Raw genomic sequence first — 24,394 nt, forward strand, 5'->3', positions numbered from 1 at the left:
GTGGGTAGTCATGTCCTAGGCTGGTATTTTCTCTGACAAGGTCAATTTTTACCTTACCTGAGCCTATTGTCTTTTTGCATCTAAGATAACATACCTATGAAATGTCAGAGTAACTTGTAACTCCCTCCCGCCCCCCTCCGTTGGGCACAACCAAATGTACCTGGGTGCCAGAACAGAGACCATAAATCCTTTCATTGTTATTGTTATTGTGTTAATTGTTGACTGTTAACTATCCTATACCACCTAAGTAAAGGAAGCATGTGCCTATCACTTTACTTTTTATCCTAGCTCTGCTTTGCTTTCTCCCGCCTCCCTAATCTGTCACCAGTGGATTTCATGTGACCCACTTACATCTCCTCCTCTGATTGCAATGCATAAAACAAGGTGAAAAACTGCCATTCTCCGGAGCACTCTCCCAATCCATTGAGATTCTGTTTCTTGGCAATTGTCGACAGTTTGGCTCAAATAAACTCACAAAAATTCTTTACAGGTTTGAATGTTTTTACATTAACACTATTATCAGGTACTAGAGGCCCAGTTCACGAAATTCGTGCACAGGTAGGGTCCCTAGCGGCTGCCGGCTGCCAGCTGCTGGTCAGGGCCTCCCTTCCCCCAGCTGCCTGCCGCAGCTGCTGGCCGGGGTGGGGCTGGCCAGCGGGGAGGGGCCACGGGCAGTTGGCTGGCCGGCCCCTCCCCTTGGTCGAACTCCCAGTCAAGGGGACAATTTGCATATTAGGCTTTTATTATATAGGATTACTTAGAAGGATTTTACCGTAAGTGGTGAATGAAGCAAGTGAGTTTACACAATTGTTACAGCTTTAGATTTTTTTGAGTGGAGGCAGCAAAATGACTGATACACATGAGATAACTACTGGTAACCACAATGATTTGATAAAATCTAACCAAAGGCAAAGAAGGAACCTCTCAGTGATGCGGGGAGCTGCCCTGCGCACTTCTGCCAGGTCTTCCAAAAGGCCCCTGGGAGTTCTGGAGACTCCATCTCAAAAGCCACAGACTATTCACAGACACTCACTTTTCTACCGTTAGTCCCCAGGACTAGGGAAGGCTCTTTAAGCCAAAGAATCTTTACTAGAAATGGAATCTGTTCTTTCTGCCTGTGCAACATCCATTTGCCTTGTCTTGGAAAGAGCCTTGGTCTTCCAGAGGGGAAGTGACCAGGAGCAGGCCCGCTCAGACCCCATCAGTCAGAGCACCACGAGCCCCCAGCCATAGTGGCTAGAACAGGGGCCAACTGAGAATCCAGACTGGACCTCCTGCGGACCTACCTCTCTGGATGGGCTCTGAAACTACTAGGAAGCCAGCAGGGTTGCTGAGCTGCTGGAAGCCACTACAGGGCCAGGCTTTACCTAAGTCTGAAGCTGACACAGAAGCAAGCAAGCAGCCAGAAGGAGCAAGACAGACCATCCTTTGAACCTCTCCTTGGACTTCTCAGCTGCACAAGCCCATTAACACAAGTTGGAAAGTGGAGGCATTCATTCACTTGTAACCAGGAGCAATATGTTTCTATCACCTGCAACCGTGAGCTCTGTGCAAAGCACCCAGGGAGGAGGAAAGCGGGCAACAGCCAAACAACAAACACAACGGGAGCAATGACTGCCTCCCAGAGCCTCCAGCGGGCCTCTGCACAAGTGAGGGGAGCAGCCAGGCTCTCCTGACACACCTACCCATGGCCCAGGCACCGCCAGGCACAGCCTGGGATCATGGCTCTTTTTGAGAGTGGCTTATGATGATGCCCATCAAGGAACAGCTGAATCACCACATTTGCAAGGTCAAGCTGGGGAAGAAAAATTCTGGGATATTTGAAAATACAAGAATTCAAACGACAGTGGAGCCTGAAAATAGACTAAAAATAGCAAGCAGAAGAAAACTAAACAAACAAACAAAAAATTCCAAGGCTAGAGTGAGGCCCCTAGACTTGAGACAAGAAGAATTCCATTTAAAAAATATGCTTTCAGAGCTGGCTGGGAAAATTCCTGCTAAACCGAGAGTGCCCATAACAGGAGAAAAAAGAGGCTTTTCTGGCTCAGAACAGCACGGATGGGCCCTGTTCAGAGCCCACGTGTCTCTCTTCTGCTGAGCTTCTGTGGCGCCAGGGCACACGGCTGGTCGTGTGCTGCGACATTTTGACAGTAGCTTTTCAGGGATCAAGGATCAAGACCAGCGATGAGGGAACAGCAATAATCATCTCTCCCTGCCTCCAAAACCAAACAGTCACAGGTTAATCAATATTCACTGTAACAATCCAGTCATAATCAATAAATATTGCTGAATGTACTGAACTGAAACTTCAGCCCAGATAGCAGTTCAAACTATCTGTCTGGCAGCCTCTTCTAACTTCGCATACACTTCATTTTCCTCAAGGCAGGTACAGGGAGAGCTGTGGGGAGGGGACACAGCCCCCTTCCTGCTTCCTACAGCACTGGGTCCACTGACTATACATACCAGAATCTCCTGGGGACACTATTCAAAACCCCAGACACACAGTAACTGGGGATAGCATATAGGGAACATAACACTCTTACCAAGCTCCCATGATTTGTACACATACCAAGGTGTGGACCACATGTCACTATAGGACACACATCAACGTGAAGTTTGAGAATACTCTGCAAACCTCAATTAGCTGGCTTTCATTTTCCTGTGCGTGGAGCCCCTGAGTGAGGACACGTCTCCACCTTTCTACAGGAGAAAAGGGTCCCACGACCATCACAAGGAAGCTCAGTCAGGGGTGGCTGAGACCTCAGCTCACATGACCAGCCTGAGCTGACTCTCCAAAATACAACAGTCTAGTCAGGACAATATGGACAGTTGCCACATTCTTCCCCACAGTGGTCATTTCAGCCTCCAGAGAAAGGACTATTATGACTCTGCATCAGCCAAGCTAGCAATAACAGAGCTTATCACTACTACTCATGCAGGCGAGGGAATGAAGGGGGGAAAATCCTTTACACACACCAGAAAAACAGTAAGATTCAGCCAAAAAAAGAAAGAAATGTCCTCTTCACTAACTGAATGGGGGCATCCAAATTGCAATGACTTCTTGTTGGGTAGAGAATCAAACTGTGGGCTTTAAAAGTGGGCTTTAAAAAACTGCATGTACGTGCTTAAAAAATTTCAAGGAAAACACAGTATATTAGACTTGACTTGTAGACAATAAAGCAGGTGAACTGTCCATGCACTCTCCTCTCTCCCTCCCAGGGGCAGAAGAGCCCCGAGGGGGTGTCAATTAGCCTATGGTCAGGTGGAGATGCGGAGGCTGGACTATGAGGGGCTGACCAGGTAGGAAGCACCCTGCCCCCATGCTGGACAATGCCACCCTTCACACAAGGCAGATCTTCCCACAAAGAGCCACCTGGGCAGCTCCTCCCAGGACCCAGGAGTCACAGGAACAAGCACAGGGCAGTTCAAAACAGATGTCAGACATCTCCTATAACTTTATCTGTTCTTAATTTGTCTAAAAGCAGAAATCCATGACTGAAAATACACATAAGGAATTCCAATTTTCTTTACCAACATGTCCAGCCATTTAGTTTCCAGAAGGGCAGGCTACACAGGTGTTGAAGTGCAGTCATTTTTAAAGGTCCCATAAAGCAAGCACCGGGGCCAGAAGACCTAGTTCTGCCATTTCAGTTCCACACTTGCCATGTAATGTAGTTACTTAGCCTCAGTCCCCCAGTCCAGAAAATGGGAGTGTGATGGGCTATGCCTCCCTCGCTGGGTCAAGGATCAAACACCCCGATGACTGTGGTGCGTAACCATGTCATAAAGGAAAGAGAATTCTTTCATGACCCCACCTCTCTGCTACTCCTCAAAGTAGCTTTGCAAATGACAAAGCATGGACCGCATTCTTAACAAACCCTTCTCAAAAGCAAACAATGTGTTGTGGTAGAATGCACAGAACCAGGACACAGGGACCAGGAATCCAAGTCCAGCAATGTGACCGCTAGACCTGGCACCAGTGACCAGGCTCTTTACTTCTAAAATCATGGGATAAGCCAGATGGTCTCCCCAAATCCTTAATTCCCAAGACCCCCTTTCTGACAAATGGCTCAATTCTCTGCCATCTCCAAGGGGCCATGGAGAGCCCAAGTTTAGCACCAGCCCCGCCACAGGGAGAACTCTAGCCCAAGCCTAGCGGCATGTTTCTCTTGGCCCAGGGGGCTGGCTCCGTGGGAGTCAAGGGCAGGGCTTCCTTTAGGCCTGTGGAAGTATGAAGAGCACCCCTCAGAACCCTTTCCTCCTCCAAGAATGGCAGCTTGTGTGTGACCCCTGGGCCAGAGTCTCCATTTCTAACACTCTGAGGCTCAGCTACTAGAAATGCCCACTAATGACAGATGGTGATGCCACCCAGGACTGGGAACCATGGAATGGGCACCTGATGGCTTCACACACCCACCCCGCCCCATGGGGCAGGCCCTGCAATGTGATCAGTACAACTTTCCAGCATGAGACATTTGAAAAAACTACAGAGCTGCATGGGAACATTTAGACCACCCATGATTTCTGTTTGACCCAGACCCGGCTGGTCACTCTGGGGCGCTGAGGGCGGCTGTCAGCCTCTCCCGAAGAGCCACTGAGAGCACTGAGAGAAGGGGGGAACCGTGATCCCCTCTGCCAGGACCCCATGGACTTGGTTTCAGGCACACCAGTGACCTAACACTTTTCTCAAAAGGAGCGCAAGGCACTGCCAAAAGAAACCTTGCAGGTGCTTCCACACTATATAGTGTAAAACCAAAGCCATGGCCCTCCCGATGGTGGCTGTGGAGGAACAGGGCAGATTTCGGTGGGCAGCTGAGGGAGTTACTACCACGGACTCAGGTAGTGATGTCTGATGTCCATAATCCTCACAGGGTGGCCTGGTCCCCAACCCCACACTGAGCAGCACAGGGTGGTGAGCCAAGCCCAGAGACTAGAGGCCAGGCTTACCTCAGCAAAAGGTCAAAGTATAAGCCAAGTCATCCTACATGTGGGCGCTGGGGTGCCCTGGGGAAGGAGAGACCTGAAGGTGAACTCTTCATGTGCCACCAATGTGCTGCACTCTCCTTTCCACTCACTGCCACCTCAGAGGGACCCGCACACCAACTGTCCCTGTCTCACTCTAAGCACCTGCTTCCTCCACCTGCCATCCTTCCTAGAGGTGGCAGCCAGCGTCACTGACTGGCTCTTTCTTGTCATGCAGATCTCAGTTTACACATCACCTCCTGGGAACCACCAGCCACTCCATCAAATCGCCAGTTTTACTTGTCAGCAGAGCCCTTCTCTCTACTGGCCATTTTCCTGCTTATGCTCAGTTCATTTGTTTCTCTCCGGTGCCCGCATGCCCTCTGTAAGAGCAGGGCCCTGCCTGCCTTCACCACCAGCTCCTCAGTGCCCATAACAGAGCCTGGTGCACAATGAGCATTCAATAAACATGTGCTGAGTGAATGGACATAGAGGCAAAAAAGTAAGACAATAAAAATAGTTCTCCTTAACCCTGTCTACTTAGAGACCACCATGTTAACACCCTGCAGGCTCTTCTCCCAGCTCGTTTCTCTTAAGTCTCTAGCCCTTGAGTTAAAAACAGCTGCTATACCCACTTACCAACCGCCTGCCCGACTTACACTGCCTGGGCGGGGAGCGAAGAGCCACCAAAGCCTGGGCCCCACAGGGCAGCACACGTGCCACGTAGCAGAAACCACTGGACACCCCTAACTGGGTTCAGGAGCAAAGCCAGCCAAGCTTTGGCAGCACACAAGGCTGACATGTATATTTTATTCTGACCACATAGGTCTATATCCTGCCTTTCCAGCTGGGTGACCTGAGGCAAGCCATGAGCTTTTCTGAGCCTGCTAGATGGAAATCACCTCCCAGTTTGAGCCTACATACAACCTGTTAAACATGGTCACCATTTCCACTCTTCTCCTTCGCAGCTGAAATTCCCAAGAAAGCTCTCAGACACTAGTAATCATAACAGGACTGACTTAGAAGGTAATCCTATCTGATAAAGAGGGAATATGCTATTGACCATCAGGTCCTCACAAAGATGGTGGCGCCCACAGTCAATAAGGAGGGAATATGCTAATTGACTGCCACGCCCTCAAAGATGGCAGCACCCACAGCCACAAGATGGCGGCACCCAGTCCCCTCAGCCCCCCCAGCCGCCTAGGGCCGGCCCGAGATGCAGGCAATCCTCGGATGGCAGCTGCCCAGCCTCCCAGAGCTGGCCCGAGGGACAGGCAAGCCTCAGATGGCAGCTGCCCAGCTGCCCAGGGCCGCCCGAGGCTCAGGTAACCAGGGCTGGCCGAGGCTTGCACTGCTGGCAGTGGCAGCAGCAGAGGTGTGATGGGGGCGTCGCCTTCCCCTGATCACCGGGTTGCCTCCCACCCCTGAGGGCTCCTGGATGTGAGAGGGGGCAGGCTGGGCTGAGGGACGCCCCTCCAGTGCATGAATTTTCATGCACTGGGCCTCTAGTATAAAACGTAAGAGGCTCTTTAACCAGAAGCTAGACAGCACTAACTGAGCTCTGGTGATGTGCCAGGCACACTCTAAGAACTTCACACAAGTCTACTCACTAAATTTTCATAACAATCCTACAGGGAGTTATTATTCTTACCTTTATTTTACAGAGGAGGTACATTGCCAGCAAGTGGTAGAACTAGGATTTGATCCCAGACCTCTGGCTTCTGGTCCCATCCTCTTAATCCCTATTTCTTATTCTGTCTGGCTTTAGAAAAACCCAGCACTCAAAGTCTTAAGAACAGTGAATTTTCCTTGCTGAGTCTGCAGGCCTTTAGAAAGGGCCTTCTTGCCTAGACATGTAAGAGGCCAGGAGGTGGCAGAGAAGCAATGTCCTCCTAAGCCCGCCTTGCTCAGCTGTCACAGGAGAACGCTGCCCCGCCAGTTCACCGAATCAAGTGGGCAGGGGCAACGATGAAGGGGCTCTCAGGGCCCGGGACTCACCTGTGTGCAGGCGCCGAGGCCTGGAAAGGTTAGTGCTGTATGGGGACCAGAGCCTGGCCTGCCTGGCTCCTTCCTGGGGGGCTGACAAAAGGAAAGAGCCTATAATGCTCTTCAAAGAAAGCTTCAGCGGGAAACGGGTGAGATCCTACAGACTGGAAATACAATGAAACCAGCCAGGTGGAGTCTGAAATACCACAGACACTCCAAACTATTTTTAAAGTGTGTTCTTCAGAACTCACATCCTTAAGAAATGGTGTCTCTCTGGCTGTAACACACACTTCTACTAAATCAGTCACATCAACTTGAACAACCCAAGAAATCTGCATTCCTTTGAAATAGCTGTCATCTGAAATACCACTCAGAAAAAACGAGTCTCCATGCTGAAAGGTAAACTTCCTTTTTTGGTACAGAATAAAAATATTATTTCCCTCCTCTCTCCTCTGCTGGAGGCATGCCCATGTTTTATTTACTCTGCAACAATGACTGGCTACATAAGCAGGAAATGTTCCTTCTTACTCTTAAATGTCAGAATCTGCCCCAGAAAAGGCATGACCAGCCCTAATGTCTTCTTGCTGCTTCTCGGTTTTCTGCCCTTTGTTATGTTCTGCTGGGTACATATAAAAGAGTAAGTGCAAACTACATGAGAGGAACAAACAAAATGAGCACCTGTGACCCCACGGCCCTCTCAAGGCCTAGAGCATGACCACAGTACATACACAAGGGGTCCTCCCCCTCAAATCCGCCCCAGGAAAACGGCTCAAGTTCAGGGTTCTTTGGTCCCTTGCTTTAAAAATAATAATAATAATAATTATTATTATTATTTTGTGAAAATGAAGGTAGGGGAGGGTGGAGGTAAGGGGGCGTGATCAACCAAAGGACTTGTATACATGCATATAAGCCTAACCAATGGACACAGACACCGGGGGGGTGGGGTGAGAGCGTGTGTCGGGGGCTGGGAGTATAAGGACACATATGTAATACCTTAATCAATAAAGAAAAAAAAAAAGAAAGTATTGTAAAACTAAACAATGTATGGTTTTCTACAACCTGCACTGTCGCTCCATATTATGTGTCTGAGACTCAGCCATGTTACTAGGTATAGCCAGCTGTGGTTCATCCACTGTCACTTCTGTGTAACATTTGCCTATGTTCACATTTAACAACTTTCCCCTCATCCTCCCACTGATGAACGTCTGGACCATTTCCAGATTAATGCTATCACGAGTAGTGCTGGTGTGTGTCTTAGGGCGCGTGCACCATGTTTTTCTAGAGTGCATTCCTAGAATTGCTCATTTGTAGGGTACATATATGCTCTCTGCCCTGTATTTTTTTAAAAAATATCTTTTTTAATTGATTTCAGACAGGAAGGAAGAAGGAGAGAGAGAAACATCAACAATGAGAGAAAATCATTGATCAGCTGCCTCCTGCACGCCCCCTACTGGGGATCCAGCCTGCAACCTGGGCATGTGCCCTGACCAGGAATTGAACCGTGACCTCCTGGTTCATGGGTCCACACTCAACCACTGAGACACACTGTCCAGGCTCTGCCCTGCATTTTAAAAATGTTTTTGCTGTCCTGCTTTATAACACCATTTTATCATTATAGTGCAAGGACATGTCAATGGTTTAGTTGCTGTTAAATGTGAGTGCGTAAAGAACAATGCCAACAGGCTCAGGGATTTAGGAAAACACAAGATGGGGCTTTCAGTCTGGACTGGGGGACAACCTCACACAGGACATCAAAAGTAGATTCTATACTGGTGCTCCAGGCAGCTCTCGAGAATATCAGGGTGTCAGGTGCATCCAAGGCAATGCCACTGAAGAATGAGAGGATGTTCAGTACACCGGGGAAGGAGACCACTCGGGCAGAGCACCCGTCAGCGAGGTGTATGGGTGTGCAAGGACAGGAGCAGTCTGGCTGGGCTGCACTTTAAGGACTGCCCTCACACACTAAGAAATTTGGACTTGGCAAGATTTGTGCCATAGCCTCCAAATAATAATAATGGCTAACACTTATAGGGACTTCCTATATTCCAGGCACTGTCCATTTTCATCACCCTCAAAAGAAACCCTGTGTCTGCTAGCAGTCACTGCCCGTGCCCCTTTCCCTCTGCTCCTGATAACCATGAATCTTTCTGCCTCTATGGATTTGCCTACTCTGAACATTTTACATATATGAAATCATACAATAGCCTCGTGTCTCGCTATTTTGCTTAGCATATTTTAAAGGCCCATCCATGTTGTATTATACTATATCAGTACTTCATTCCTTTTCACATCTGAATACTTTTCTATTGTATGGATACACCACGTTTTATTTATCCATTTATCAGGTAGAGAACATCTGGTGGTTTCCATTTTTTAGCCATTATGAATAATGCTGCTGTGAACATTTACACATAGGATTTTGTGTGGGCATATGCTTTCAGCTCTTCTGGGTAGATACTGAGCAGTGGGATTGTTAGGTCATAGGATAACTGTGTTTAGCTTTCTGAGGAACTGTGAAAGTACTATGGCATTTTTAAGAGAAAGAACTATTAAAATGTGTAACATTCAGCTGTGTAGGACTTAACGTTATTTTAGGAACTACTGCGAAAGGCGAAGCTACTGAAGCTGGTTTCTGTTTAGTTTAGGAGCAGAGGAAGGAGGCTGTCAGGGCGGTGGTTCTGAACCCTGGTCAAGCAGCAGCAGGGTGAGGACTGTGGGAAAGGGAGGATGAGGAGGACAGGAAGCCCACCTAGAAGCCCACACTGAAGTAATGAGAAGAGACGAAGCCCTGAATCCAAGTGCAGCAGGGGAATGGGAAAAGGCAGGAGAGAGACAAACACACAAAGCAAGAGAATCAACTCCTGACTACCAAATGTCAGTGCGAGATGGGGCAAGACGGGATGGGAGCAGCCAGGAGGACACAGGCACACTTCACAGAAAGTAAAGGTGGTGAGGGTGTGCAGATCTCAGGAGAAAGAGGCAGAATAAGCAGTTTTATTTCAGACAGATGTGAGTGGAGACAGGCATGGAGAATGGAGACAGCCTAGTACCACTGGCATCGAGGGTGGAGAGGGGTGCTGGGCCCAGCATGTCCCACTGGGAGAAGGTACGAGGATCGTGGACAGCAGTGGAGAACGGGCGAGGATGCAAGTCAGAAGGAGGCGAGTATCCATCAACAAAGTCCAAGAAGAGCTGGGCGGGGCCGGGGCGGGGAGCAGGGATATGGTAGAGACACAGAACCATCCGTGCGGGGGAAGAGCAAGTGGAGAGGTTTTGGGAGCGATGAAAATCACAGGGACAGAGAAGAGTCCAGAGGATAAGGCGAGAAACATGCTTCTGGGTACACAGCAGGGGTTGGCTGGAGAACCATGACTTGTCCTAATGATGCCAATGAACAGATGGCACAGGCACCCTTGTAGGGGAGGCCTCACAGATTGCTGCATGATGGCCCACACCCCTGTGGCACACCAGCTCTGCCCCCAATCTCAGGACAAAACTGAACCTGCCCCCTCTGCCCCAAACTCCCACCTGAGCCCCTTCCCCTTTCCTCCAGGGATCCTTCGCTGGAGGAGCCACCACCTGCTGCCACCAGGGCTTCCGGCTCTGTCCACCTCTGGACTGCAGGCTCTAGGAGGACAGAGGCTCTAACTGTCTCCAAACTGCTGCCTGCCTTCCAGGACCTGGCACGGCGCCTGGTACACATCTGCCACAGGAATGAATGACTCACAGGGCACCAAGTCCACCCCCAACCTGCGAGAAGCATCCCCCTCCCTAACCTAATCTCTCTGCGCCTCTCCATGCTCTCACCAACTTCCATAAAGGCTCTTATGGAATATAAAACATGGCCTAAAGATATTGTTGTAGTTTAAAAATGACTCTGTAAAGATGGCTGCTCTCCCCACCACTCTGTAGTCACCTGGATGAATCTCAGTTTCCTCCTCTGGGAAATGGGAACGGTGGCCTGTGAGGCACACCGATAATAGACATGAAGGAACTGGGTAAACTGGAGTGCAACCTTTTACTTCTACTATAGGGTCTGCGTTTGTCCACATGCTTTTGACCTCTTCAGGCCGTGCTGTCTCCCACCACTTCCTCCAAAAGAACAAAAGAACACAAGAGCAAGCTGACAGGTGGCGGGGGGGGGGCGGGGGGGGGGAGGGGAATATGGTATTTCTGAATGTATTTCATACCGACTTTAATAATATTAGCAGAAACAAACAGAAGTTCTCATACCATATAATATTTTTATTTCTTAAAAAATGAGAATGCTGCTAAATATCAAAACACAACCCCCTCCCCAAAAAACTGAAGTTGTTATTTTCCTTTTGGTTTTATCTCCAATAACCAAATGCTTTTGTTCAAGTAATGTTTACACTGCCCTTGTCCTGCTTTGTTTAGAAAAATAATAAAGGGCTGTGTTTCCAGCACTGCCGACCAAGCGCGTGTACACATCTGCTCAGTGTCTCCGGACCCAGAAAACACTCCAGTTTAGAAATTCTGTGCCACTGGCTGAGGAAATAACGTTTATTTGCCTTGGAATATTCACCAGCCATGTCAGTGCCACCACCTCCTCGTCAGCCACCCTGGGGAGAACCGGGCCGTGAGAACAGGGCAGGCCGGCAAGCACATTTGTGCTCCACCAGGAAACCTGATCCAATGATTCAGAGAAGGCCGGGCCTGCACTCAGTGACCAAGGCTGCCAGTCATTCCATGTGCTCAGCACCTGTGATGTGCTAAGTTCTACAGGGAGGTGTTTGCAGGTGAAGAGAGAGGATGAGTGACAGAACAAGTCGCAGAGCTGGGTGAGGTCTGTGCTCCCTCTTGAACAAAGCCCCTGTGAAAACTCAGAGGAGGCCAGTCCTAAATCAATTTAACATTACTCCATGGGGCTGCCCCTTTCCTCTCTAATATCTCACACACTTCTAAGCTGTTCCTTGAAAGATTCGAGGTCTTTCCACCAACCAGCTCTCAAGGTTGAACAGTTAGTTCTAGATAATTTCTACCCTGGCATTCCCACCTCACTAATGAACTAGTGAACCCTTTCATAGTGACCTGTCCATACACAATCACTCTGTTGGATCCCAGGAACGTCCATTTCTCGCCTATGTAGTAATTACTTCTATTCACCAAATAAATATTTCCAGTTCACCTCCTTTTGGGCCTGTGACAAAACTGCATTTTCTCATCCCTCTGAAGTCAGTCATGGCACTGGCCAATAAAATGAGATAGAAGCGAGTGTGTCACTTTTTGTCAAATATTTTAAACACCGATGTGCAATTCTCCACATTTCCTTCCCAATATGGTGATGATGAAAGCCTCCTTACCCACCCAAGAGAAAAGAAAACACACCTACACACAAACTTGTGTTCTTAGCAGCATTATTTACAACAGCCCAAAAGTGGGAACAGCTCTGTCCATCAACAGACGAATGGGGTAAATACAATGTGATGTATCTATACAATGGAATGCCATTCAGCCTTACAAAGGAATGAAGAATGGATACATGCTACAACATGAATGAAACTTGAAAACAGTATGCTGAGAGAAGCCAGACACAAAAAGGCCACATATTATATGATTTTGTTTAAGTGAAGTGTCCAGAATTAGGCAAATCCAGAGGGAGAGAAAGTAGATTGATAGTTACCAGAGGCTGGGGGAAGAAGAGGTGAGGGAATGACTGCTTAATGGGTACAAGATTTCTTTTTGGGGTGATTAAACGTTCTAAAATAAAATTAGGCTGATGGGTGAAAAACTCTAAATACACTAAAAACTATTGAACTGTATATTTCAAAAAAGTGAAATTTACTTCATGGTACATAAACTATATATTAATAAAGCGGTTAACAACAACCAAAAAAGGATGGAACCTCCATCTTCCTGGGTCCATGAAGGACTATGGTGACCGCATACTACATACGTAGCATCATGTAACAATACAAACTCAAACACATCCATGTTACTGTACGCTCATGTTGAAAATATGTCTTTGGCCAATTAACTTAAAATCCTGGAAGAAAGCCATGGTGTTGTTCTGTCCCAACCGGGACCAGACTCTGTCCCAAGGCCACAGACTGAACCTTCAAACACAGGAAACGGGGCGGGGGGGGGGGGGGGAGGTAATCTAAAGAATCTGACCACTTAAAAATAAAAAGAATCTGACTAGATGAGAATAATTCCTAGCCTGAATAAATATTAACAACTCGTAACACAATGAACTAACCTTCCAAAAATATGAATCACTCACAAAAATTGAGAAATAAGCAACCAATATCCTAAGAGAAAAATGAGAAAAATCCACAGAAAAGTATAAATGGTTCCTAAACATATGACAACACCATCAGCTCACACTTCAGAAAAATGCAAACTAAAACTTATTGAGCCGTGGCCGGTGTTGCTCGATGGTTAGTGTCAGCCTGAGCACCAAAGAGTTCCAGGTTCAATTCCCAGTCAAGGGCACGTACTTGGTTTGCAGGTTCGATCCCTGGCCCCGCTTGGGGCACGTGCAGGCGATATTTCGTTCTCACTCTCTTTCTATTCCTCTCTCCTTTCCTCCTTCCCTCTCTCCCTCCATTCTCTCTAAAAATCAATGGAAAAAAATGTCCTTGGGTGAGAATTAACAAAAATAAATAAATAAAACTATACTGAGATACTCTTTACACCTGTCAGGTTGGCAAAAATCCAAACGTTTGACTACACTTTCTGCTGGTGAGGCTGTGGGGAAATAGCACTCACACTTGCTGGTGGGAGTGCAAAATGGAATCGCCCTGTGGAGCGCAATTTGGCAAAATCTATCAAAATTACAAATGTGTTTCCCCTCTGACCCAGCAATGTCCCTGGGGGATGATACCTACAGATCCACCTGCACATGTGGGAGACAGTGCCGAAGTAAGACGACTACTTGCAGGTATTGTTAGGAAACAGCATGTTGGAAACATGCCCAAATGCCTTTGTAGAGGAGATGGGATTTAAAACAAAACGCAAGTGCCGGGGGGGGGGGGGGGGTTAGGGGAGGCCAGGGGGAGGTCAGTGTGTGTGGGGGGAGACATATGTAATACTATTTGTAATATCTTAAACAATAAAATTTAAAAAACAAACAAAAACGAACAATTTTTGTTCCTCCCAATGAGGAACAACTTCACAATACTAATAGCTGAAGAGAGAGTGTCAATGATTCTCCACATACCAACATGGAAAATATCTAGACTACACTGGTAAGTAAAAAAGCAAGGTGTTGAACAGTGTGTACATGTACAGCGTGCTATCTTTAATTTTATAAAACTGAAGACATAAGAATGTAAATTTGTGTGTTTTATTTGCACAAAGAAACATTGGAAAGCCAGTCAAACTACTAAAAAGGAGTATTAGGGAGAAGGGGGGATAGAAAAGATGAGAACAGAGGTGATCGGTAAGATTTCGTAAACTACACTTTAATCTTCTCATTTGGGGACTATGTGGATGCAGTGCATATTCAAAGAGCATTACTTAAAAAAAAAGTCCCATGCTCATTAAAAAAAAAATACCAAAGCCACATAAAAGCCTTTGGCAAACAGTCTCAGAAAACAGTGCTGTGAGCAGCGCAGGCAGAGCTGTCAGCCCAGCTCTGCCTTTCTTTTCTTTCTTTTTTTAACTTTTTATTTACTGATTATGAGAGAGAGAAAGGAAGAGGGGAGAGGGAGAGGGTGGGAGGGAGAGAAAGAACATCGTTTTGTTGTTCCACTTATTTCTGCATTCATTGGTTGATTCTTATATATGCCCTGACCGAGATCAAACCCACAGAAACCCTCAGTGCATGGGGACAACATTCTAACGGACTGAGCCACCAGCCAGGGTCATCTCTGCCTTTCCTTCCTCCTGTCAATCTGCAACAAAGCCTTCCACCAATAGCCAGAGGCCAGAAACCACCAGACAGTCCTGTGTCTGGCCTTTTCAGACTTCACACTTGGCAGGCTGGGAATGGTGTTCCCCAGCCATCCACACACCCATCTAACCCTCAATCCAGCTGGTATGAGCTGGCCTGCCGGGACCTCTCTCCCCTGCACAATTCCCCCCCACCCCCCACCCCAGTGCAGCCCTGAGCAGGCCTGTCTCTCCAATCTATCATCAGGGGCAGGGTCAAGGAGAACAAGAAGCCCTGAGCAGTCACTTGTGCAGCAAGCATGCGCTCAGCACTTGCTACCTGCGGACAGCGGCTCAGTGCTGGGGGATGCATACCAATCAGTCACAGCCCACCGGAAGCAGAAAAACCCTACCCCACAATGGAAGCCTAAAGGGTACATATAGGCCAGGGCCATGCAAAGAAACAGCCAAAGTGGGTAAACAGCAGGCAAAAGGTGTTCCAATACCCAGCTTGGCAAGTGAAGAGAGAAAGTGGTGAGAGGTGAAGCCAGAAAACAGGCCAAACAGGGAGTAACAGAGAACTTGGACTCTTCCTCCTTGCGTTCAGGGGGACAGGAGGCGAGGACCGAGGCCCACTATGAAGCAATTCCATTGTCTCACTGCAGGCACACCTCCGCCTTTCACCTGGAAGCCACCCTCCTAACCAGGTGCCAGTCCAGCCAGCCGGCCTCTGTGGAAGCAGGACACAGAGAAAGTGTGAAGAGGAAAAACAAAAGCTGCAAGGGAAAAGGAAAGGCTTTGGTCCTCAAAGAGGTGATATTCATTTGTCTGGAAATCTTCTCTGCTGTGACTCAGTGCCCAAAAGATGCCAAACAATGAGGCACTGCATTCACATTTAACAAAAACAACAGCAAAACCTTATTTCCACATCATCTACTGAAAGGAGAGAACTAAGCTGACCAAGTCCAAATTATACTCCTAAAGCCTCACAAGATAGTTTGTTTTTTAAAAATCTCTTATTTCTGAGAGGTTGATTCAGAAGCTAATGTGTTAAAGGATGAGTTTTTTCTTTTAAAGAAGACATCTGTTTTCCCTTTTCCAGTTTTAAACCAATTTTTTCTTCCAAATGAAAAAAGGTCCTTCATAGTGGCCTTTAAATTTCTATTTGAAAGGATTTCTTAAATATCCACCAGTTGGTAGTGAATGATGGTACATAAATACAAACCTCATTTAACAAGTCTGTTCTTAGCCATCCACCACTACCAGGCCCTGCACTAAACACAGAACACAGCAGGACCATTGCTCTCCTGGGGCGGAGGGGCGGGGGGGGGAGGGAGGAGGGAGGGGCGGGGTCGTGTCTTGTGGGAAGGTTGCTATCTTTTTTCTTTTTCTTTTTTTTTTTTTAAATATATTTTATTGATATTTTACAGAGAGGAAAGGAGAGGGATAGAAAGCTAGAAACATCGATGAGAGAGAAACATCGATCAGCTGCCTCCTGCACACCTCCCACTGGGGATGTGCCCACAACCAAGGTACATGCCCTTGACCGGAATCGAACCCGGGACCCTTCAGTCCGCAGGCCGACGCTCTATCCACTGAGCCAAACCGGTTTCAGCAAGGTTGCTATCTTTTAACTGGAGTTGACTCTGTGACCAGCCAGGTGGGCCTAACACCAATGTGCAGGGAATCAGGGACCTTTCCCCAGCATGAGAGACCTGCTCACAGGGAGGCGAAGCACCAATGCCAAGGACCCCAGAAGGAAATTACTAGACTTTAACATATCATGGGCAGAGACCCTGAGAAAAAAAGACACCTACTAAGGGCTCCTGGTGGCTAGCTGGGCTCCAATTTTAAAAAACAGTCTAGCAGCCATTTCTACACAGAGGCCTCTCACGAAAACTGCACTTCTGGGAGTAGCCTGCACTGAACTCCCTGACTGCCTGTGTTCCTGCCATCTGAGCCAGCCTTATAAAGGAGTCCTGGACTCCTATTTCAACCAATAGGACTGAGACTTCCCCATTCAATTAGAGCTGTACAGCTATATCTCCCCCTCCCACCATCAACATCTTCACCGCCCAATCAGAGCAGCTCCATTCTGACCAATCAGGAAATTGCCTTTCAGCCCAACCAAACTGTAAGAATTTGGAGTCCTCATTTGTTTTTGTTTTTAAGAAGGGAGAGAGAGAAAGAGATAAACATCAGTGATGAGAGAAAATCGTTGATCGGCTGCCTCCTGCACGCCCCACACTGGGGATTCAAGCCTGCAACCCGGGCATGTGCCCTGACTGGGAATCGAACTGTGACCTCCTGGTTTATTGGTCGACACTCAACCACTGAGCCACATCAGCCAGGCAAGAATCTGGTTTGTTTTTTGAGGTGATAGGTGGGTTTTGTTTTGTTTCTTAAAGAAACATTTTTTGCTTTCTTCAATTGTTAAAATCTGACCAAAGACTTGCAGTCAGGTTACATAGTGATTTCTTGTGCTTATTATTGCCATTTTCTTCTACCAATAAAATATATGCTTTTAAATCAAGAAAGAATGTGTTTTCTTTCATAATTTCCTGCTTTCTCTTTCGAGCAGGGAGAGTGTTTTTTTAAAGTGCAGGAGGTATTGGATTAGTTGCTAAGACCATGTGTTAAATTTTCTTTACACACTGGGTCTTCTCTGTAGTTACATTCTATAGCAAATGGTGTTAAGCATAAGTGTGGGACTTATATAGCCCAGAAGATCTTGTTACAAAGCTATACTACCACTAAGCAGGCCCGAGACCTTCAGAGGTTCTGGCCACGGAGAGGAGCCCCTCAGAGCTTTCCCACAGGCTTCACTACCCAGAAAACCACTGGAAGCTACACAATTCTCTTTACTCAGCTTCTCTGAACTCATACCACTGTGCTTTGGGTTGACTATCCTACCAGGCTTTTTTTTTTTTCATCTATTTATCACTTGCTTGTTGCTAAAAATATGTGAAATGGCCTAAAGCAGCGGTTCTCAACCCTAGACACTGGTCTGAATCTCTGGGGAGCTTTGGGAACATACTTATGCTCAGGCCCCATCCCAGAACAATTAAGACATAAGGTGGTGGGAACCAAGCACTGGCACTTTAAAAATGAATCTCCCCAGGTAATTTTTAAAGTAAAGTAGACAAGTTAAGAATTACTGAGCTTACAGAAATCCACTGCATTGCTATGTAATGAAAAGCAAATAAATGAAAACACAGGCAATAGGGAAACAGAAGGGAAAATAGAAAAGTAAAGCCAGAAAACAAGGTTAGAATATAAAGTGCAGGCCACAGTAGAGCTAGAACTATTGGCTCTGAGCTGAGCTTCCTGGTGGTAAAAGCAAAGAGGACTCACTGTCCCAGTGGTCGGCAAACTCATTAGTCAACAGAGCCAAATATCAACAGTATAACGATTGAAATTTCTTTTGAGAGCCAAATTTTTTAAACTTAAACTTCTTCTAACGCCACTTCTTCAAAATAGACTCGCCCAGGCCGTGGTATTTTGTGGAAGAGCCACACTCAAGAGGCCAAAGAGCCGCAGTTTGCCGACCACTGGTCTACACAGTGATTTTCTCCCTTTTTCATCTCATGGCACACATACATTACTAAAATTCTGCGGCATACCAAAGAATACATTATATTTTTTGCTGATGTGAAAAAAAATAGGAGTAATTTTGATTCATTCACACTGGAAGACTATTGTTGTGTTGGCTGTACTTTTTTTTTTTTTTTAATTTAACAATCTAAGGCAGTGGTTCTCAACCGTTCTAATGCCGCGACCCTTTAATACAGTTCCTCATGTTGTGGTGACCCCCAACCATAAAATTATTTTCGTTGCTACTTCATAACTGTAATTTTGCTACTGTTATGAATCGTAATGTAAATATCTGTTTTCCAATGGTCTTAGGCGACCCTGCTAGCAGTTCTCAACCTGTGGGTCAAGCGGTTCTCAACCTGTGGGTCGTGACCCACAGGTTGAGAACCGCTGCTGTAGAGCCTAAGACAGGGGTGGGCAAACTTTTTGACTCGAGGGCCACAATGGGTTCTTAAACTGGACCGGAGGGCCGGAACAAAAGCATGGATGGAGTGTTTGTGTGAACTAATATAAATTCAAAGTAAAGGAGTGGAGGGGAGAGCAAGAGAACCCTCCGCGGGCCGGATAGAACAGCCGAAAGGGCCGGATCCGGCCCGCGGGCCGTAGTTTGCCCACGGCTGGTAAGACCATCGGAAAACACAGATATTTACATTACAATTCATAACAGTAGCAAAATTACAGTTATGAAGTAGCAATGAAAATAATTTTATGGTTGGGTGTCACCACAACATGAGGAACTGTATTAAAGGGTCGCGGCATTAGAAAGGTTGAGAACCACTGATCTAAGGGAAAAGAGGTCAGTCCCCAGACTAAATAGTCAGGTACTGCATGTTTTAAAAATGCTTGCGGCACACCAGTTGAAAATCACTGGAGTGCGAGGCAGGGATAAACAGCAGAAGATCCTTCTTGTCCTGGGACCCGAGATGAACACTCCTTCACACCCTCCAAGAGGAGAGTATGCTCCCCCACACCGTGACCATAACCACCTGAGAAGTGGCACAGAGCCACTTCTCATCCCACATCGCAGCCTTGCGAAGGGTGCCCACAAATCAGCACAGGGCTACTTAGGGCTGCCTGCAAACTCCTTGCTGGAAATAACCCCCTAATGAAAATCAATGCCTGCATATAAAACATGCAGTCAAATCCACTTCATTTTTCACTGGTAACAATGTATCTAACCTGCCATTTTGAGCCTCCTCGAAGCTGTCATGAAAACACAAGGGCTCAGCCTCTATTTCACTGACTATGTGAATAATGCCACTGGCTCGGTGCTCTGGAAAACAAGCTCTTCCGTCATAACCGTCACAACCGTCACGACCGCCCCAGAACACCAAATCTGGGCCCATACTTAGAAGGGAGCAAAGTCCCAGAGCCTGCCAAGCACTTCCCTCGATGCCAGTGCTCAGAAAGGCCACTGACCACCCTCAAACCCGCTGTGGTCTCTCAGATCTAAGATCAGGGTTTGTCCCCCAGAAGTCAGGCTATTAAGCAGGCCTCATGGCCACCAAAAACAAAACAACCAGAAGAGACCTCTGAGCACTTCCACTCTGACAATATGTACTGTATGCTTTTGTTATGCACACTACACTTCAGTATTGAGTTTTTTAAATGTGTGTTAAAATCTATGAAAGAGTAAATCACCCTACTGCTCCCACATGTGACATTTTCTTTTCTTTTTTTAACATTTTCTTTTTGAACCACGCACCACATCACCACATTTCAAAGCACTGATGAGTTAAAGTAACAACTACTCACAATCACCAAGAGAGGAATCAACCCCAGTGTCCATCAACAGATATATGGATAAACAAATTGTGGTCTAGCCACACAACAGGTATTACCAACCATGAAAAGAAGGAAGTCCTGACCCTGGTACTACACGGAAGAGCCTGGAAAACACTATGCTAAGTGAAAGACACCAGACACAAAGGGCCACACACTGCATGATTCCATTTGGTGAAATGTCAGCACAGGCAAAGCCATAGGGACAGAAAACAGATTAGTGGTTGCCAGGGGTTGGGGGCTGAGGGGTGTAGGGAGTGACTGCTAAGTGGGCACAGGTGTCCTTGTGGGGTGATGAAAAGTTCTAGAACTAGACAGTGATGGTGATTGCACAACACTGTAAATGTACTAATGCCACTGGGTTTTTAACTTTAAAATGGTTACCACAGTAAATTATATATATATATAATACATATATATAATATATATATAATTTATATATATATCACAGTAAATTATATATATATATATGTATATAAATGTATATATATTTTAGAGAGTAAAACTTAAAAGAGCAAAACTTTCATTGTTCTGCCCTAACATAAATGCTAATAAAATTCAACCTAAATCAAGATTTTGTATAAAGATTATTCCACAACTGAAAAAAAAATCAGCTACAAGCCCAGAACATAATTAAAATCAGAAACAATAAACAAACATAGTCAATTTCAGGATACAAAATCAATGTGCAAAAATCCATTGCCTTCCTGTATACCAACAACAAAACTTCAGGTAAAGAAATGAAAAAAACAATTCCTTTTGCAATAGCAACTAAAAGAATGAAATATCTAGGAATAAACTTAACAAAGGATGTGAAAGACTTATATACTGAAAATTACAAAGCATTATTAAAAGAGACTGAAAAAGACGCAACAAAATGGGAAAATATCCCATTTTCATGGGATTGTTCATAGACTGGAAGCATCAACATAGTTAAAATGGCCATATTTCCCAAAGAAATATACAGATTTAATGAAATCCCCATCAAAATCCCAATGCCATTAAAAAAAAAAGTTAAATGAGAAATCACCAGATTTGTATGGAACCACAAAAGACCCAGAATAGCCAAAGCAATCCTGAAAAGTAAGAACGAAGCGGGAGGTATCACGCTACCTAATTTCAAATTATACTACAGAGCTACGATAATCAAAACAACATGGTATTGCCAGAGAAACAGACACACAGATCAATGGAACAGAACAGAGAGCCCAGCAATAAAACCACACATATATGGACAGATCATTGAAGGAGCCAGAAATGCACACTGGAGTAAAGATATTCTCTTCAATAAATGGTGCTGGGAAAATTAGAAAGCCACATGCAAACGAATGAAACTGGATTACAGTTTGTCCCCATGTACAACAATTAATTCAAAATGGATCAAAGACCTAAATATAAGACCCAAAACAATAAGTTACACAGAAGAAAATATAGGTAACAAACTTATGGACCTGAGTGGTAGAGAACATTTCACAGACTTGACCCCAAAGGCAAGGTAGGTAAAGGCAAAAATAAATGAATGGGACTATATCAAACTGAAAAGCTTCTGCACAGCAAAAGAAACAGACAACAAAACAAACAGGCAGCCAACTAGATGGAAGATATTTGCAAATAGTAGCACCGACAAAGGTTTATTTTCCAAAATATATAAAGAACTTGTTAAGACTTAACATCAAACAAATAAACAATCCAATCAAAAAGTGGGCAGAGGACCTGAAAATATACCTCTCCCAAGAAGACAAACAAACAGCCAATAGATATATGAAAAGATGTTCAACCTCACTAGCAATTAGGGAAATGCAAATCAAAACTACAGTGAGATACCACCTCACACCTGTTAGAGTGCCCTTATCAACATGACAAGTGTTGGAGAGGCTGTGGAAAAAAGGGAACCCTCATTCACTGCTGGTGGGAATGTAGATGGTACAACCACTATGGAAAGCAGTCTGGCGATTCCTCAAAAAGTTAAGAATAGAGCTACCATATGACCCAACAACCTCACTCCTGAGTATATACCCAAAAAACTCGAAATCATTAATATGCAAATATATATGCATCCCTATGTTCATTGCAGCATTATTCATGGTGGCCAAGACATGGAAACAGCCAAAGTGCCCTGTGATAGAGGACTGAGTAAAGAAGACATGGCCCATATACACAATGAAGTACTACTCAGCCATAAGAAAAGATGAAATTGTGTCATTTACAACAACATGGATGGACCTTGAGAACATTATGCTAAATGAAATAAGTCAGTCAGAAAAAGCTGAACCATACCATTTCACTCATATGTGGGATATAAAACTGAAACTTATGAACACAAACAGCAGTGTATTGGTTGTCGGGGGGGAAGAGGGGTCCTAAACTGAGGTGACAGGAGAAGACTTGACTCTGGGTGGACACATGGTGCTATATACAGATTTTGTAACTTAGAAATCCACACATGAAACCTATATGTTCATGTTGACCTATGTCACCCAATAAATTTTTTTTTAAAAGTCAGAATCAGGACTGCTGGAAGTCAGTCTGACTTAAAAAAAAGTTTACCAAGAGTCCATATCTGGTAGAGATCCACACTGAAGCAGTTATCACTGAAGTCTGGAATCTGCTTTGAAATAATCCAATGGGAGAAGGGGGAGCCTAGATTAAAACTGTTGAAGCTGAGTGATGGGGTTCATCGAACTCTTCTATTTTTATATGTTAGAAATCTTCCACAATGAAAAGTTGTGCTCTGTTTTCAAGCAAGCTTGTAATGATCTTTAACATGGATAAAGAACTTAAACTTTCAAACTCTCAGACTTGACCCAGTGCCCTCCACCTGAGCTTCACAGTGCAGGTTCACCCAGGGCAGGCCCATCTGCGAGAGGCCATACCAAGGACCCCGCAGAAAGTCACCAGGCCCCCGTTCAGAATGCCAGACAGTAGCACTTGGAGGTGTCTAGCCTAGTCCTTCACACAGCAAACCAATCTGCTATCTTGGCCTCTGAGATGCCCGCCCCAAATTCAGCTATTACCTGGGGTCTAGGCGATGTCTGGAAATGAGGGAACCTTTCACCAAAATGCCTTTAACAGAGCCCCTAGAATCCCTGACCACTGCAGACAGAGCTTCCCTTCAGGCCAGGGTCCGAGGAGGCAGTATGCTGTCAGACCCCTCCTAAATGCCGTAGGAGGTTAATATTGCAATTGCCTATTGTTTCTCCTCCTTCCTCTTCTAGAATTAGATTTGGGGGGTGAGGGGCAAGGCAGGTGTCTCTATCACATTCCCTATTGTCTAGGAAAGTTGGTTCACAGTACATACTTGACTCAATGTTTGTTGTGTGATCTTGATTCTTGATGAATACTGCTCCAAAGGTGTATTATAAAGACTTGCTTTTTACAAATGCCAATGGAAAATAACAGAATGTATGAACCCTGTTTGCCAGAAAAGGAGGGGACAGGAAACAAGAAGTTATGGTACAAACAATACCACCTAAAGCAGTACCAGAGATGTTCTAGAACGTAGGGCCCTGGGTTGGGGAGTGAGAGGGGCATGGAGAGGAGGTATATGCCAGGCAGAGGGGAGTTCGTGAAAAGGGTCTGGGGGCAGGGACGGGGCACAGGGGCAAAAAGGAGGGCACAGCACAGGTTGGTAAGCAAGTTCCCCACCCTGAGCGCTGACACTGCCATGACTGGTCTCTGTGTACAGTCCTGGGTCCCCAAAGCAGGGCCCAAGCCACGAAGAAAAATGAGTGGGCATCATGGGAGGGGTGGGGGTTCTGGAGAACTGGTAAACGCAACCCTATCCAGAGACAGTGGCCAACACTGGCGCTGACCCAGTGTTGCCAGGCAACAGTGCAGGCCCCCAGCTGCCAAGTGTTCTGATTTGTCAATGAAGCTGCAAGTCTGAATTGCTATGTAAGATCTGATTTTCATTTTGGCAACTGTGGTAAAGAGAATAATGGCCTCCCAAAGATGTCCACCTTGTACCCCTGGTTACATGGCAAAGAGGAATTGAAGTAGCCGATGGAATTAAGGCCTCTGATCAGCTTATCTTAAAAGAGAGAGAGGATCCTGGATTATCCCGTCAGCTCAAGGTAATCACAAGGGTCCTTAAAAGTGGAAGTGGGAGGCAGAAAGGGCATCAGCGTGATGCAGTGGGAGAACAGGACTGGCTATTGCTGACTTTGAAGAGAGAAAGGACCACAAATCAAGGAACATGGACAGCCTCCAGAAACTGGAAAAGGCAAGGAAATAG

The 24,394-nt window shown here is 46.0% G+C and overlaps 1 protein-coding gene across 3 annotated transcripts in view; it reads right to left on the bottom strand.

Moving 5' to 3' along the window:
- EPN2 (epsin 2) overlaps nucleotides 1–24,394 on the bottom strand; it is an 85,734-nt gene that overhangs the window by 49,395 nt on the left and 11,945 nt on the right. The window lies entirely within an intron of this gene.

This window comes from Plecotus auritus (genome assembly GCF_963455305.1).
Source record: "Plecotus auritus genome assembly, chromosome: 7".
Taxonomy (NCBI): Eukaryota; Metazoa; Chordata; class Mammalia; order Chiroptera; family Vespertilionidae; genus Plecotus; species Plecotus auritus.